The sequence below is a fragment of the Delphinus delphis genome, chromosome 8, assembly GCF_949987515.2.
Source record: "Delphinus delphis chromosome 8, mDelDel1.2, whole genome shotgun sequence".
Taxonomy (NCBI): Eukaryota; Metazoa; Chordata; class Mammalia; order Artiodactyla; family Delphinidae; genus Delphinus; species Delphinus delphis.
Window position 1 is genome coordinate 75,581,361 of NC_082690.1, and position 18,397 is coordinate 75,599,757.

General features: G+C 40.4%; 1 protein-coding gene and 1 pseudogene across 3 annotated transcripts in view; one reads left to right on the top strand and one right to left on the bottom strand.

Moving 5' to 3' along the window:
- Nucleotides 1-18,397, top strand: part of NELL1 (neural EGFL like 1) — an 872,742-nt gene that overhangs the window by 541,567 nt on the left and 312,778 nt on the right. The gene's annotated exons all lie outside the window — the stretch shown is intronic.
- LOC132429144 (vacuolar ATPase assembly integral membrane protein VMA21-like) lies at nt 7,137-7,442 on the bottom strand (annotated as a pseudogene).

Below are 18,397 nucleotides of genomic sequence, written 5' to 3' on the forward strand. Positions count from 1 at the left end.
GGTACCAGTGCGCTATTCCTCGCACAGGCCAACCACATTCCTGTCTCAGGGCTTTGCACTTGTGCTCCCCTGAGCTTCCATGCTCATTGCCTTCAGGCCTCTGCTCAGGTCTGCCCCCGTCGTCAGAGACTTTCTTTGACCACTGTTTCTGAAATAGACCCCTAGTACTTTTCGGCCCCATACCCTCCTTTATTTTTTCTTCACTAACACAGCCTATCATAACATTATGCATTTATGTGTTTGTTTCTGTATTGTCTGCCTCCCCATGGGGATGTAAGCTATGTGAGAGTGACCACTGGGTTGCATCTCCCTACTCTGTCCCCAGCAACTAGAATGGTAGCTGGCACACTGTAGACAATAACTAACTGAATCAACCAGAGGAAAGAGACACAGTCGCATTGAAAAAGAGGCAAAGTGTACAAAAAACCCAGGAAATAACCCTTTGAGTTAGGTATTATTATTATCCCCATTTTAGAGTTCACAAAGCTGAGACACAGAAAGGTTAAGTAACTTATCCAAGGACACACAGTGCATTATCAGTATTCTTCTGAAGAGATGACATGCTGATGGTGAAAAATAATGAACAATGACTTCTAAGAGGAGAATCTTAGAAGATTGATTTTATTCTGTGTTGGGGAAGTTGGGGTAAACAGCCTCATGCATGACTGAGAGTTAAATTGGTGAGACTTTTTAATGGCAACTTGACAAAATCAATCTACTTTTAAAGTAAATCTGAAGGGTCATAGAGGGATTCTCTTGAGTCCATAGATTTTACCTCTTGAAATGTGTTCTAAGCATATGCTCCTGAGGGGCGAAAAATGCACATACAGGGATGTTTTTGCCACATTATTTGTATTTACCAAAAACCAGAAACAGCCCAAGTATATGTCAGTAATGGAATGATTTAATTTATTTGGAGTATAATTTAATGGAATACAATACAGTGGTTTGAACTTCTGAGTGTATCTAGAGACACGTGCACACACATATACACACCCACACTGAAAGGCATATTTTTGAGAAAAAAAGAAAAGTAAATAAAACCAAGTTGCAAGACAATACATATGGTATACATATAGTCTAATCACCTGGCTAGTTTACTATTATTATTTTTTAGCATCTTTATTGGAGTATAATTGCTTTATATTGTTGTGTTAGTTTCTGCTGTATAACAAAGTGAATGAGCTATATGTATACATACCTCTCCATATCCCCTCCCTCTTGCACCTCCCTCCCATCCTCCCTGTCCCACCCCTCTAGGTGGTCACAAAACACCAAGCTGATCTCCCTGTGCTATGCAGCTGCTTCCCACTAGCTGTCTTACATTTGGTAGTGTGTATATGTCAGTGCCACTCTCTCACTTCCTCCCAGCTTACCCTTCCCCCTCCCCGTGTCCTTAAGTCCATGCTCTATGACTCCGTCTTTATTCCTGTCCTGCCCTTAGGTTCATCAGAACCACTTTTTTTTTTTTTTTAGAGTCCATATATGTGTTAGCATACAGTATTTGTTTTTCTCTTTCTGACTTACTTCATTCTGTATGACAGACTCTAGGTCCATCCACCTCACTACAAATAACTCAATTTCATTTCTTTTTATGGCTGAGTAATATTCCATTGTATATATGGGCCACATCTTCTTTATCCATTCATCTGTCAGTGGACACTTAGGTTGTTTCCATGTCCTGGCTATTGTAAATGGAGCTGCAATGAACATTGTGGTACATGTCTCTTTTTGAATTATGGTTTTCTCAGGGTATATGCCCAGTAGTGGGATTGCTGGGTCATATGGTAGTTCTATTTTTAGTTTTTTAAGGAACCTCCATACTGTTCTCCATAGTGGCTGTATCAATTTACATTCCCACCAACAGTGCAAGAGTGTTCCCTTTTCTCCACACCCTCTGCAGCATTTATTGTTTGTAGATATTTTGATGATGGCCATTCTGACCTGTGTGAGGTGATACCTCATTGTTGCTTTGATTTGCATTTCTCTACATATATTTATGTAAATACAGGGAGACGGGAACCATGCAGATTGTTCACCTTATTACCAATGGGTGTGTGAACAAGAACATCCACTTACTGCTATAAATTCAATATTGTTTGCATCTCCTACAGTGGAGATTTATATATGTAATATTTGTGTGTTTTTTAAAAAGTTCCATGAGACAAATAAAGAAACTAGTGCTCAACTTTTAAAAGAAGACTTGAAGATATTTCCAAAGCAAAACAAAAAAATATAAACATTAATATAGTTCCACAGGTTATCAAGCCACTGCTGATACCTGCATGGTAATGCTGTAAATCTGAAGAACAACACAGGGAATTGTTTTTAATGCATTATTTTTCAAAATGCCACTACCTCATACAATGATATTGATTGCACCAGGTCAGTGAGTTTTGTTTGTCACACCCTCTCTTGCCACTGTGATAGGTGATGTCTTCACCTTTGTGGAATTTGGAAGTCCCAACTGTGAAAAATACGAGTTCAAATAATGTTCCTGGTGTCCATGGACTCTGAAAATACATCTTCCCTTGAAAGTTATGAATCAGGGAAAATAATTTTCTTAAAGTAATTCTCATGGTCCATTGTGTTAACCTTAACAAGATCAGGAGAATCCTGCATTTCATCAGTGTTATGAGGGGAAGCATTGCAGTAGAGGTGAAGACTGGACAAAGGAATTGGAGAATTGGGGTTTAGACCTGATTTCCTTACTGGTGAGCTGTCACTTCTGTATTTTTACATAGTACAGTTGGGTTAATGTTACCTTCAGTGTTTATCCAGCAGTGTTATTGCAAAGAATTATTAAAGGAATACATATATTGTTGTGTTTTAAGCTATCAAATGCTCTAAAGGTGGAAGATAGTATGATTGGTGGAACAATGATGAAGGGCAAGGGGAAGGCAGTACATGAGTTGGCTTCAGCCTCAGCCTTGTGACTCAAATACCCAAACATGTGTCTGTTTCAAGGCATACATTTTATAGTTGAGTTTTCCACTAGTAACTGGATCATTTATAGAGAGAGTTGGACAAGGAGTATCAAACAGCTTGAACTGATTCAGAAGGTCTGAGAGAAGAGATGGCTTGTATTGTGCTGGAACCACGGTCTCGGGCACGGATGATCCAATCCTCACCAGACTTGCCAAATAGACACTCCTCTTTATAAAGGAAAAAGCTATTACTTGGGTACAGAAGCAGAGAAACTTAAAGCAATCATTTCACTACCATTCCTTCCTGAGGGCTGGAAAAGATACATGATCAAGACTCTCCTCATCGCCCAGAAAGGCTCCCCTATTTTGGATGCACTAATATTATTGTTAATAAAAGTATATTGGTAGCAATGTTCACAGGAGTACTGGAGTGTCAATACTGCAGTGTTGAGCAGAACTAAAATAACGTCAAACTTATTTGTAAACTCACTGTCATGCAAATACTTACCAACAAACACTGGTACTGAATTTAGATCTGAATGTATCTGTTATAGTCCTTAAGGGCGGGGGCAGGAAGGACACTTTACTGATTTAATTCTAAGAGAAGGAAGTCTCTAGGCCCAGAGCCTATTATTATGCTTACACTTTCAATAATGCTTCCTTTGAAAAATGTGACTGAAACTTGAAAATGAAACTGATTGTCTAGTCTAAGCTTTCAAGAGACATTATGTTCATCAGCTTGGTAAAGAAAGGCAGACAGACACAGAAGCTGTATTGCAGTCTTGAAACCAGCAATAGTGCATTAAGAAAACAGTCACAAGAAGGGAACTTGTGTGGTGCTAGGTGCAATATATTGGTTGTGTTATTTTGACTTAACAAGGCAGACCTTGATGTAGTCTTTTCATATTCTTTTCCTACAAGTGCATTTTTCCTAGGCAAAAAAAGAGTCTCTTGGATGCACTTTAAGTACTCCATCACTTACCAAAGTCACTGCTTACCTTTTAAAGTTTGCAGCCCAGTAGACGTAACTGCATCCTTAGGGGCTTAAGGGAAGCACGTTAAACCAGCTTGTATCTCAGAGGGAGTGGAAATCTGGCACTTAGACAACTGCTGATTCTTTAAAAACTGCATTTTGAGGTTGCACTTTGGTGAGTCACATAGATGTTTGTTATCTGTAATTGTCACATCCAAAATGATGCATGAGATTAGCAGAGCCATATATATATCAGTCAATTTTATTTTAAAACAGGCTACTGAACATTGACTTTCTGGTGAAAAATCAAGATAAGACTGGCTTTCTTTCCTAACTAACAATTCTCAATGGACCAGGAGGCTTTCTTTAAGCAACGTTATTGAAAGATGTCACAGTCAATCTCTAGGCTCTCTGCTGGATTATGATCTGTTTGGGGAAGCAATTATTTGCAAGATATTTAAAGTGCTTAACAACTGCTACTTTTATAGAATGGCGCGAGCTATACTTAACATACCCATCTCAGTTCAGAATATATGCAAAGGGTATTTACCTTTTTTAGAACTGAAAAACGAAAGTACCTGGTTGGATGTCATTTTTTTTTTTTTTTTTTTCTTTTTGGGCAAAGCTGATGAGATCTTTATGATGAAAATAGTCTTACAGTATATTTCTGTTAGATTCCCATGAAACGCAGGTTGGTTTTTTTTTTTTTTATTTTTTATGGAGTGTTTAAATTACTTCAACAATTCAAAACTGAATTCTGCTGTCACATGTAAAATGGTATCCACTTGAAGAGCTAATGACATCAGATGCATTCTACAGCAGACTTTTCATTTTTAAGCACAGTGAGAAAAAAGATTATATTCTGGGGGGCAAAATGGTAGGTGAGGTTAAGAAGGTCACGTGATAAATCAGTAGCCTGTACTGACGCTTCAAGTTAAACTCCCCTAATTGAGGTTATTCTTACAATCAGTTTTCAAACAATAGTGAACATATTCCTACCTTATAACAATTGATATAAGGGCTCAATTGTAGCTTTCCTTTCTATACATCCTGAAAGGATATACAAGAGGAAATCACTGAGACATCTTGAAAAATAAATCTATTTGTCAAATACCATGTTATTTCAACAGCAGCAAACTAGTCAGTTAACAGTTAAAACCCTAAGAAAATATTAACTTGTTTGAAAACAAGTCTATATTGTAATAACCCCAAATATCAACCTTAACATCCGATTCTAACTTTCAAATGCTGGGTGCCTTTTCCAAGAGGAAATTACATCTGCTTTAACATGAATCCCCAGTTTAAATACTTGCAGAAAAACACACATATTATCTACTCAGCAAATGTCTGAAATCAAACAAAATAATCCAGCACTGGACATTAATATCTTACAAATAGCATAAGATCCCAAAAGTACAAGAAAAACCTTGGCATTATAGAAAAAGAAATTAGGTGGACAAATTCTAAGTACAACAAGACATCTAAAGAGGGGACCATCTAGAAATCTACCATATAGTACGCTAGACTCAATCTGGAGCATTCTATAATTTTATATTAAATTTGTACAATTTTATACCAAAACTATAGTCATTTTAAGAAAACATTTTACATTTAGAATAACTACTTAAGACATTTAAACTGTAGATAATATTTAACTATAAGCAAGAATAAAAAATAGTCCTATAATAATCTTTTATTTTTTCTCAACAAGTAAATAAACACAGATGCCTTCTTTGCTTTTATGCCTAACTACCTCTCTACTCCTTTAGTCCAGTTCCACAACATCAAAAGTAGGGGTGAATAAACAAAATCAGTAATGACAAACACAGCAAGGGCCATTGTATTAGGGATTATCAATGACGGGAAATTTGTACAATGAGATATCTAGTTAAAAGAGTAAAGGTAGAATGTGCTTTTTAAGAAAACGGCCAATAATCACTCATCTGAAAAAATGCAAATAGGCGCCAGGTAAAATTGGCAGAATTTGAACTGAAACCAAACTTTTAGTGTGTATCAAACTAGCATTAAGAAATGCACACAGGATGTAAACCAAAATAGTGGTTATCTCCAGATGGCAACATTACAGGGAATTTAAATTTTCTTCCTGTTTTAATATGCATTTTTTTCACGTGTGTTTTTAGGTTGCACACAAGTAGTACCAAGTGGCTAGAAAGAACACAGACCAAGGATACTAAAGTAAAACCACAGGGTCTTTTTCTAGCAGAAAGGACCTCAAGGACTATCTAACTTAGATACATTATCTATCTATGTATCTGGGATATAACGGCACTGATTTAAAAGATTAGACTAGAAATTCCAAGAATACTTCCTAGACAATAAAAATAATCTATTTTCAGGATTGTTTACACTCCCTAAGTATGCAAAAATTAACACATTTAAATGTAAATTCCTTCAGATACGTTATTAAAAAGTAGGAAAAACAAATTTAAAGGGAGTTTACACAACCTTGTAATTAAAGCGTAAGTTCATTGTTGAATGACAGAGCAAAGCAGATCATTACAGAGTTTGTCTGAAAGCAGGAGGCTGGCCTGCAAGGGGCCTTTAGGGAGTAGGCTGGGTGCCCAGGCAGGTAGCTCTTTGCTTTGCTGTCTGCATTCTTCAATAAGCCCAGTCCTTTTACATGAATGGGTGTGATTCAGCCTAGTTTCCCCATGAAATAATGTAATGAAAGATTTCTGCTGACGAGGGATTACACTTGATGCAAAATTTCTCAGTGACATTCAGATTAATTCCAGTGTCCACAATTTAAGCAATTTCCAGTAGGCATTTACAACCCAAAATCCAATGACCTGGTGTTTTCATGATAGTTAGGGAAAGCGTTCCAGCGAAAAATAAAGTTTAGATTTGCTCCACTATGTACATCTGAATATATCCAGAGGAGTAAAACTCAAAGCCAACCAAAAGACAAAATGCTATAAAATTTTTTTTTTGTTGTAAGGTAATCAAATTCTTCCCAGAATAATGTGTAACTAATTTCACATATTTATTTGCAACCCATTTAACTTTTCCAAATTCTCATTTGCAAATGAGAGGCTCATACAATTAAAGCTGAGGATACAAACCATTGTTTCAGAAGGGTCAGAATTTACACTAGTCAAACGTGATTCCATAAGATTGATTTTAACATGTTCTTTCAACTTTATTAAAATCATCAATATCCCAGACGCATTTACCACTTAAAAAAAAATCAATGCTATCAAAAGGTGATGTTCACTTTAATCCTGTTTGCCTTCACACCACTGCCGTGAGCCTTTATTCCAGGCCACATAAACAAAGAGGGCCAGCACCACGTGGACGGCGACCACTGCAACAATAGCAGCATAAAAATAGCTGTCTCTTTTGGCCATCCCAAAGGCGCCTTCAAAAGCATAAGATTTAGTCGTGAAATGTAACCCAATAGGTAAAGTGATTATTAAAGCTGTGAAGAACAGGAGCGTCTCCAGAGTAGATGCTAATGAACTTTCATTTCTGAAGTCTCATGGCTGCAGCGCATTCAGCACCACTTTATCAAAGTGCTCCATGGTGTCGACACGCTAACAGCAGGCGCTCAGAGGCGGGCTGGGCTCGGGCCGCGCTCAGTCGGCTCCGCAAGAGACCGGTCGCGGCGGACTGCGCCGCTGGATGTTATATTTTAAGGCAAGGTTAGCATAAATAGATCTGGTTCTCTATTTTTTTAGTTTGTAAAGGGTGACAGTTATTTCATAATACTAGTTTCTTACTGATTTAATCATGCAGTTATGAGAAATAGCCAATATCTATATCCGATGTTAAATTCCTGATTAATTTTGTTGCTTTAATTAATTAATTAGTTAGTTTATTTATTTATTATTTTTGGCTGCGTTGGGGTCTTCGTTGCTGTGCGCGGGCTTTCTCTACTTGCGGCCAGTGGGGGGCTACTCTTCGTTGCGGTGCGCGGGCTTCTCATTGTGGTGGCTTCTCTTGTTGCAGAGCACAGGCTCTAGGCACGCGGGCTTCAGTAGTTGGGGCATGCAGGCTCTAGAGCTCAGGCTCAGTAGCTGTAGCACACGGGCTTAGTTGTCCGCTGCATGTGCGATCTTCCCAGACCAGGGCTTGAACCCGTGTCCCCTGCATTGGCAGGCAGATTTTTAACCACTGTGCTACCAGGGAAGTCCCTGATTAAATTTAAAAAAATTTATTGGAGTATAGTTGATTTACAATGTTGTGTTAGTTCCTGCTGTACAGCAAAGTGAATCAGCTATACATATACATATATCCACTCTTTTTAGATTCTTTTCTCATGTAGGCCATTACAGTGTATTGAGGAGAGTTCCCTGCGCTATACGGTAGGTAGGTCCTTATTAGTTACATATTGTGCATATAGTAGTGTGTATTTGTCAATCCCAGTCTCCCAATTTATCCCTCACCCACCCCCCACCTTACCCCCTGGTAACTGTAAGTTTGTTTTCTACATCTGTGACTCTGTTTCTGTTTTGTAAATAAGTTCATTTGTAGCCTTTTTGAGATTCCACATATAAGCGATATCATATGATACTTGTCTTTCTCTGTCTGACTTACTTCACTCAGTATGCCAATCTCTAGGTCCATCCATGTTGCTGCAGATGGCATTTTTTAATGGTTCTTCTTAATGACTATCACACTGTGAAAGCTAAGTAAGTAGTCAAGAGCCTAGAACACGTTCTGTTGCTGGGTCTGCCTGGCCCAGAGACTTCTTAATATTACCTTAGAGGCTTCTTTTTTTTTTTTTTTTTTGGCCACACCTCATGGCTTATGGGATCTTAGTTCCCCAACCAGGGGTCGAACCTGTGCCTCCTGCATTGGAAGCATGGATTCTTAACCACTGGACCGCCAGGGAAGTCCCCTTAGAGCCTTCTCTTGATTCAGATATTTATTAAGGTAAAGGATAAGTCTAAAAACATTTACAAAGAGTGTGCAAGTGTCAGCAGAGTTTGGCAGCAGTGCTAACTGCGATCCTTCCTCAACAGGATTTTGGTGGGATGCTAAACTAGTACTGACCAGTAGAACGTGTTGTGGTTTACACTTGCCTTCTTTCACATTTCTGCCTCTTCCTATTCCCAACACAAGGATATGTTTCTTCATTTCAGCCTCATGCATGCCACTCTGTTTGTTTTCTAGAATAAAGTTAGATACGTTCCTGGCAGAGTAACTCAGCTCTGCTGAAAACTGCTCAAAGCTTTAGTCCCTAAAATACAGCCATCTTGCAACTCAGCCACACTGAGTTTGGTGTCTGTTTCTGTTGCTTTTGCGTAATCTTCTCATTTATACATAGATGTTTATTTTCCAGGGCATCTGGATTACACCTTGTCCTGTGATAATGAACCAGTGTCCTCACTTGCTAATAAACGTAATGACATTTTCAAATTTCTTCTCACCCTTAGCTTCTAAATTTTAGGGAAAACTGGAAGGCAGTAGGGTTAACGTGTGAAACTGCTTGTATAAGGTTAGGAAACAGTGGTAGCTTCTGTCACAGACAGGCTTGAGAATTTCAGTAGTTCCAAAACACTAAGTTCTTACCTATCACTCACTAAGAGCTGGTGGTGTGTGTAGAGGGCTGTGCTCCACACAGTAACTCAGGGACCCACTCACCTTACATCTTGTCGCTGTGATCTCTTCTTGGTTCTCAGAATCCTCACCGCTCCATCAGCAGACGGGGAAGGAGAATTAGGTCATGCGTGGGAGGTTTTGAAGGGCCAGGCCTGAATGGGATGCATACCTCTTTGGCTCACATGGCATTGAGCAGAATTAGGTCCATGGCCCACCTAACAGTACAGCAGAATGTCTGTGTGCTTGGGAAGGAGGGTGAGGCCACAGCTGTGGGTGAACACTAGCAGTCTCTGCTATATTGCTGTTGTGAATACAATTCTAAGTGAATAAAAGTGGCTGCATTATTATTTGTAGGAAACAAACCTCCGTGTGCAATTCTAAAATGGGTTTTGGCTGATGCACTGTGAAGAGCAGGCTTTCCAGTAAGAAAGATGGAGTATCCAGGGTTTAAAAAGGTCTGCAGTAGGGCTTCCCTGGTGGCGCAGTGGTTGAGAGTCCGCCTGCCGATGCAGGGGACATGGGTTCGTGCCCTGGTCCGGGAAGATCCCACATGCCACGGAGTGGCTGGGCCCGTGAGCCATGGCCGCTGAGCCTGTGCATCCGGAGCCTGTGCTCCACAATGAGAGAGGCCACAACAGTGAGAGGCCCGCGTACCACAAAAAAAAAAAAAAAAAAAAAAAAAAAAGGTCTGCAGTGGAATGCACTCATTCTTTCCAACCATGTCATCACCACTTCTGTCTGGCTTCTGTCAAATTAAAGATAGCTCACTTTTTATCTAAGCTTCTGATCCTGCCAGTTACAAGAAAAATTGAGAAACTTTATGGGTCACTTGAAAGTAGTGCAAAAAACTCAGAATCATTAAATATCTCTTCAGCAGAACTGCCAGTGACATAGTAAAGTAACTCCACCTGAGCCCTGGACCTCTCATCATTCTGTTACTTAAATAACTGATTCCTGCTTGTTACTATAACTCTCTTCCTAAGTTTTGTGATCATTTCTTCCAAAATCAGTGAATTTTCCACTTTTAAACTTACAACAGAGAAATCATGTGTTGGTTCTCTTGCACTGTGTTCTTGTATCACCTTACTTATTTAGGGATGATACTATTTGTAATGTGCGATATTCTGAAACAGATACTGGACAGGGATAAGGCAGAATTTCAAGTATTTATTCAAATGTAGTTTAACTATAGTTTTAAGTTGTGTTAGGAAAAATGCACGAATTTAAGATAGATTTTCTTTTAAGTAGAATATTAAAATTTCATAAAATGGATATTTTGCCTGGATTAAGTAACTATGTAGATGAGGGAGGAATTCTAGGTACTCTTCTGAAACACAGCCTAGTTTTGGAGATGTGACCAGATGAGCTTGGAAAATGGTTTGAGTTCAGCCTCCTAGACTATTTATTTTTATTTTTTTTACATCTTTATTGGAGTATAATTGCTTTATAATGATGTGTTAGTTTCTACTTTATGACAAAGTGAATAGTTATACATATGTTCCCATATCTCTTTACTCTTGCATGTCCCTCCCTCCCACTCTCCCTATCCCACCCCTCTAGGTGGTCACAAAGCACCAAGCTGATCTCCCTGTGCTATGCGGCTGCTTCCCACTAGCTATCTACCTTACGTTTGGTAGTGTATATATGTCCATGCCACTCTCTCACTTTGTCACAGCTTACCCTTCCCCCTCCCCATATCCTCAAGGCCATTCTCTAGTAGGTCTGTGTTGGGAATAAAGACACAGACCTCCTAGACTATTTAAAGCAAGGACATGATCTTTGGCATCTAAATGGCAAACTCTGTTTTGCACAGATAAGGGTATTGAATATTGGAATATTCATTTATAGTATCTCTCTAAAGACTACATTAAGTAGAAGAAAAATAAGGTGTAACAAATTTCTCAAAAGCGAACTTGCTTTATGTTTAACAGAACAAAGTAAAACACACACATACACGTACACAAGCATGTGGTTTGACATTAGTAGAAGACGTAAGGGCTCTAGAATAGCAATGCCCAGTTGAGATGTAATGTAAAGCACACAGGTTAATTTAAGTTTTCTGGAAGTTGCTTTACCAAAGGTAAGAAGAAATAGGTTTGACACCTCTCGATCCAGACATTTCAAGTGCTCAGCAGATAGCTGTGACTGCTGACTACTCCAGTAGCTCTAAAACATTTAGGATAGGTTTCAGTTAATAAGAATATAGCACACTGTTTAATCTGTACCCCTGATCACATGGAGAAGATCTCTAGGGAGGCAGCATGGTGCCCTGAACGTAAGAAATGGGGCTTTCCATTCATTTTCTTTGTTATATTGAGCAGCCCAGGTCTGGCTTTCAGTTGAATGCAAAACCGTAGTGTTTATTAAGCAGACAGATGGCTGGAATCCATATACTGGGGGCTGAGAATATCTAATTCCTTCTACAGTATAGCATTTCCTGTCTCAGGATGGAATTTCCCCATAAAGTCACATATTGAATAGAAATGAGTAGCATTCATCAAAGCTCAAATTATACTAAGATAAGAGAGAGTAGATGGGAAAAGAAAACAAGTCTAGAGCGTTTACTTTTGTTGCGTTTCAAGATCAGTTTCATATTAAAAACAATTCATAAGAGAGCAGACATGTGCAGTTCATAATGCCCTGGCGATGCTCACCAGCTTTACATAGTAACTCTCTCTGCAGTCTCTCGCAACAGCCGTGAGCCAGAGGAGAGCCATGTGTTCTCGAGGCTAGGGAAACGCGGCAATTTGTGGATCATTTTCTGACATGCTTATCCGTGCCACTTAATGGGATCGTACTTGAATGCTGAATTTACAGAGAATAAAACCTCATTATTTTAGACCCAGATAATTTGGAATTTGCAATAATTTTATTGAAATTGAATTAGCAAGAGGCAACCTCCACCAGTGTAAATACAAGGGCTTTTGAATCTGACACTCTTGACATCAGACCTCCACTCCCACACACACTGTGGAACGTAGGGCCTAGTCTCTTCACTTCTCTCAGTTTGCTTGCTCGCCTAATGAGTTTGGAGGAAATGACAGTAACTTCATCGTGGATGTTACCACCCGTCTTTTCCAGTCTGGCTGTTTTCTAATCCACCCGGCGCACGTCCAGATCCAGTGATTCTCTGTGGCCTACGTGCAAGCTGGATGACAGAGTGATGAAGGGCATGGCTTCTGGAGCTAGACTGCTTGCTTAGAAGCCTGGTTCTTATACCTAGCTGTGACATCTTGGGCTAGTTACCTAACTAATCTGTGCCTCGCTTTTATAATTGGGCATAATAATTGTATATATCTCCATAGGTTGTTTTCAGGACTAAGTGGAGTGTAAGTGCTTAGGGTAATGCTTGGAATATATTGGGTACTATCGTGTATCTCTCTCCACTGTGAACTCTATGCAGAAGATCTTCCCGTGCTTCCCCGTGACTTTAAGGATGGGATTCACACCTCTTAGCCTGTGACACAGGTCTTTTCTGATCTAGTTGCCACCTACCTCTTTAGTCTCATCTCCTGCCACTTCCCCTCCAACAAAACCAGTCCTACTTTAGTCAAACTACTTACAGTGTTCCAAGTCTTCCTTGCTGTGGAAAGCTCAACGGTTACGTGCATGGATTGTTGAGGCCAGTCTGCTGGGTTCAAAACTGGTTTCTAGCACTTAGCAGTTCCATGACCTTAGAAGTTACTTAAACTTCTCTGAATTGAGGGTTAAATAAAGTGCCTGTACATCGTATGTTCTTAGTTGTTACGTCCTCACTTTGAATGAAAAATCTTTGCCTTCGTTTTTATTTGGTGGGAGCTTGTCCTTCAAAATGCAGTTCACGTTCTACCTCTTTCAAGCCATTTGCCTTCACCCCTCCTCCGTGTTCCTGCATATCGTTCTCTGTCCTGGCATTTATCACACCGTAGTGCAAGTGCTAATTTGCTTAATCTATCTCCCTCACTGTCCTGGGAAGGCAGACAGCATGTCCTTGTCATCTTTGTGTCCATAAAGCTTAACACATAAGGGTTATTTAATAAATATTTGTTGAGGAAAATAAGCAGTAAATTAGTTGTGAGGATTAAGTGAAATAGCCTATGTTGACCATTTGGCACATAGCAGAAACCCAGTAAATACGAATTTCCTTTCCTTTAGAATTTACTAACAGTAAAAAGTAAAATTCACTTTTTCCTATGTCGCGTGTGAAAAGGGTTTTTCGCTTTACTGCGAAAATTAAGGAAGTCAGTAAATAAGGATCTTGCTCACAGTACAGATATTCTACATTTGATCTCTATTTGGATGTGTCTTTTCTCATCAGAGTAGTTTGGTGGTTGGGTCCACCATATTCAGCTTATTCCATTTAATATAAAGTGTGCTTTCTTTTTACACAATGAATGTCGAAGCCATAGAAATATAATACTCTAAAGAAAAGTATGGCCATTTACCTAGAAGCCCACCCCTTTGACAATAATAACAGCTAGCTCTTTGTTGTTGTTGTTTTTTCCAGTTTTTCTACATTTTAATGGTAGGTTTTTTAAGGGATTATTTTTAGGTCTTGTCAGCAACATCAAACAAAAGGTACTGAGTACTCCACAGGGTACAGAGCGCTGCCAAGCACCTCAGAAAATGCACGTGACCTGGCGAACATGTTGTTCTTGCCCCCTGAGGAGCTTACAGTCTGGGGGGGCGCGGTGTCCAGGGGTTGGGGGGGCGCGGTGTCCAGGGGTTGGGGGGGTGCGGTGTCCAGGGGTGGGGGGTGGCTGACAGCTCACAGTCTTAGGAGTTGAGTGAACAACAAAGTAATTTATTAAGGCACATTCTTCATCCCCTCAAGCTACTGTGGATGGAATCATTTTGAAATTCAACTAATCAAGAGAGAGGCGAGACTGAATTTGGTTGAGAATTCTTCAGGCTCATATAGTTTTTTAACATCCATCATAGTAGACAGAACTGACCTATCAGACAACTGAAAGTGGAGACTAGATCTCTTGAACTGCAAGGGCTAGGACTTAATTGTGGTTAATTATTTTAAAAAGCAAACATGCTGAACGGTATGACTAGACTTATTACACTAGTTTAAAAATAGGCCAAGTACTGGGCTTCCCTGGTGGCGCAGTGGTTGAGAGTCTGCCTGCCGATGCAGGGGACACGGGTTCGTGCCCCGGTCCGGGAAGATCCCACATGCCGCGGAGTGGCTGGGCCCGTGAGCCATGGTCGCTGAGCCTGTGCGTCCGGAGCCTGTGCTCTGCAATGGGAGAGGCCACAACAGTGAGAGGCCCGCGTACCGCAAAAAAAAAAAAAAAAAAAAAAAATAGGCCAAGTACTGGCATGGCCTTCCCCTCTCACTAGCATTGGTCATTTAAAATAGTGAATATTAAACATGTGGGCTCCACATCTAACCCACAGAATTAACAGCTAGCTTTTATTGAACACCTGTGAGCCAGGCACTGTGCTAAGAGCTTTACAACAAACATCTCATTTAAGTCATACCAGTTCTCTATGAAGGGGGCAGAATTATTGTCCCCATTATATACATGAGGAAACTGAGGCTTTAGAAAGGATGATTGAGGCAGTTAACTACGTAGTCTAGGCCGGGGATGAGATTAGATAAGGAGAAGGGGGTTTTTGAAAAACAGGAGTCATCATGTGTGTGGATACCAAGTCGTTATATGGATACAAGCTTGGAGAATGCCAAGACTTTTCCTACAGGTCATGTGGGAATAATAGACTTTTCATGAGAGAATTGTAAGGGAAGGAAATTTTGGGGGCATGAGCAAGGACCTGATTGTTGTTGAGGACCTGATTCTTTTTCTTTTTTTAATTTTTTTTTTTAAACCCCACATTTGTTTATTTATTCTTTTGGCTGTCTTGGGTCTTCGTTTCTGTGCGAGGGCTTTCTCTAGTTGTGGCAAGTGGGGGCCACTCTTCATCGCGGTGCGCTGGCCTCTCACTATCGTGGCCTCTCTTGTTGCGGAGCACAGGCTCCAGACACGCAGGCTCAGTAGTTGTGGGTCACGGGCCCAGTTGCTCCGCGGCATGTGGGATCTTCCCAGACCAGGGCTCGAACCTGTGCCTCTGCATTAGCAGGCAGATTCTCCACCACTGCGCCACCAGGGAAGCCCGAGGACCTGATTCTTGTTCCACCTGGTGGAGGAAGCGTTCTCTGAAGAGGATGAGGGTTTAGGGAACTCCGTTTCACATCCACTGAAGTCCCATAGCCAAAATCTTTGGGACAGAACGGAGCAAGGAGCAGGAAGGAGAAAGGAAGCAGCAGACCTGATGTTGAGTTTGAACTGAGATGGATGCAGGGAAGGGTTGCATTTTGGGTGATGGAGATCAGAGGAGTGTGGAGCCTGGTTAGATTAATCTCCATATTCCAGTGGTGGTTCCTAAGGTAGAGTCAGGGGAATGACAGCTGCAGAACCTGGATTACAGACAACTGGGGAGAGAAAAGGAGGATGGCCAGAGTAGAGAAATGGACATCTGTTGTTTTTACCAGTGAGCGTTCTTTCACCATATTGCTAACGATTCCTCAGTTTCCTTCTGGGAGCCACCCCTCCTCACTTTTAGTCCCTGTGGCCCTAATGTTGGAACCTGTAACCCTTCTCTGGCACAATTATAGAAGTGCATTCTCCTGGCCACAGAGATTGGTTCAGGTTTGACACGTTACCCAAGCAGATCCAATTAGTTCCCCCCACCCCCCACTCTGGTTACATTCGACAGGGAGACTAACTTTTCTACTATGGAAGGGCGTCTGGAAGAATATGACCAGGAACATTTATGGCCATTTTGAAACCACAGGGGAGAAGCTGTCTGAGAATGAAGGCAACACACAGAACTGTGTGGAGAAACGGAGTTGAATCAGACCTTGACAATATCGTTGGAGCTTCTTTATCCAGTCATGCCTGAAGGGTTGCTCTGGGTTTTCCGTCATTTTCTAAGAAAGTGCTAACTGTTGGTATGGTAACTCAACTGCTTTGGGAAGGAAAGCAGTAAGAATCCTTAACATTCCAATGGGAGAAATCTTTGTATTTCTAGGAGCATAACATATATTTGGAAAATATATGTGGTTAAAGTTCTTACTATGAAGCCAAAAGGCAGGCAACATTTTAGATAGAAGAATAATTAGCAGATTTGACTACAGACTTGTACTTTTTTTTCCTCTGGCATGGGCAAATTATTATCAGTCTCAGTATTCTTTTTTTTTTTTTTTTTTGCGGTATGCGGGCCTCTCACTGTTGTGGCCTCTCCCGTTGAGGAGCACAGGCTCCAGATGCGCAGGCTCAGCGGCCATGGCTCACGGGCCCAGCCGTTCCGCGGCATGTGGGATCTTCCCGGACCGGGGCACGAACCCGTGTCCCCTGTATCGGCAGGCGGACTCTCAACCACTGCGCCACCAGGGAAGGCCCAGTCTCAGTATTCTTGAATGAGGGTTTTTTCTTATTCCCTAGAAAGTTATTTATTGTATGAATGCATATGTGGAGTTCTGTGGGTGCTTTTCTCCTCTCCACTCTCCTCTGGAGCCTTTCAGTCCAGGTCAATAAAACAGGCACCACTCTGCATCATTCATACCATCCTCAAAACCCACAGGGTTCTTCCTTGGTTCTTGACTGTTGGAGTTAAAATATCATCTCCCTCTTCTTTAGAACGGTGCTGTTTAGATTTCTTATCAGAGTCCAGCTGTATCTGAAGGCCTATATTCTAACCTCCCGGATTGGTAGGGGAGAGTTGTCATATTTTGTCTCTGGCTGATAAGAATTGGAACACAAAAGAGTTCCCCTTTGGGTAAGATTAAACCAATAACTCTGATTCAGATCATTTCATTAAATCGTATTATCTTGAGCAAAACACTCTATTCCTTGATATTGCAGATGATAAATGTTGGAGAAAAGGAATAAAAATAGTAATTCCCAGTTTCTTTCACATCATGATACACATAGAAATGATACTATTTCATAGGCACATGGGTGTACATAGATGAGGCTGCTCACTGCTGAGGGTCACCTGGCTGGACTGAGTGGATCAGTAGCTCAGCACACCTTCCCCTATTCCTGGCGCTCTGACTGGGAAGCTTCTGGATTTGCAAACCATAAGGGCTGGATTTTGGTCGTAGCTTAGCCACTCAACCCCACTATATTCTTGGGGTGTTCGTTCTCCTTTCCTTTTTAAAAAAATTTTTATGATACTATAGTTGATTTACAGTGTTGTACAAAGTGTACAGCAAAGTGATTCAGTTTTATATATATATATACACACACATACATATGTAGAAATTTATATACTCTTTTTACATTCTCTTCCATTATAAGTTATTATAAGATATTGAGTATAGTTCCCTGTACTATACAGCAGGTGCTTGTTGATTATTTTGTATATAGTAGGATGTATATTTTAATCCCAAACTCCTAACTTATCTCCCCTTTTCCTTTTGGTAACCGTAAGCTTGTTCTCTACATCTGTGAGTCTATTTCTGTTTTGTAAAAAAGTTCATTTGTATCATTTTCTTAGATTCCACGTGTAAGCAATATCATATGATATTTGTCTTTGGCTTACTTCACTTAGTATGATCATCTCTAGGTTCATCCATGTTGCTGCAAATGACATTATTTCATCCTTTTTATGGCTGAGTAATATTCCTTTTGGGTCCTCAGCTCTGCATCCTTAAATGAAGAATCTGAGGTCTAGTCCTAATGTAAATGTCTGTATATCAGGAGCATTATCAGATCTGATAAACAGAGGTTTATGAGGTGCACTGAGGCTTTAAGCATGAAAGTATCAACACTAAGCTCATTGCTTAGATCTGTTTAATTACTGCTAAGCATCCCTGTTTTGTGCTGGTCTTAGCCTATCAATCACCAATGTTGTGGTTTGCCGTCAAGATGCCAAAGATCGTAATTGATTACACCTTATTTTTCTTCTACTTAATGTAGTCTTTAGAGAGATACTATAAATG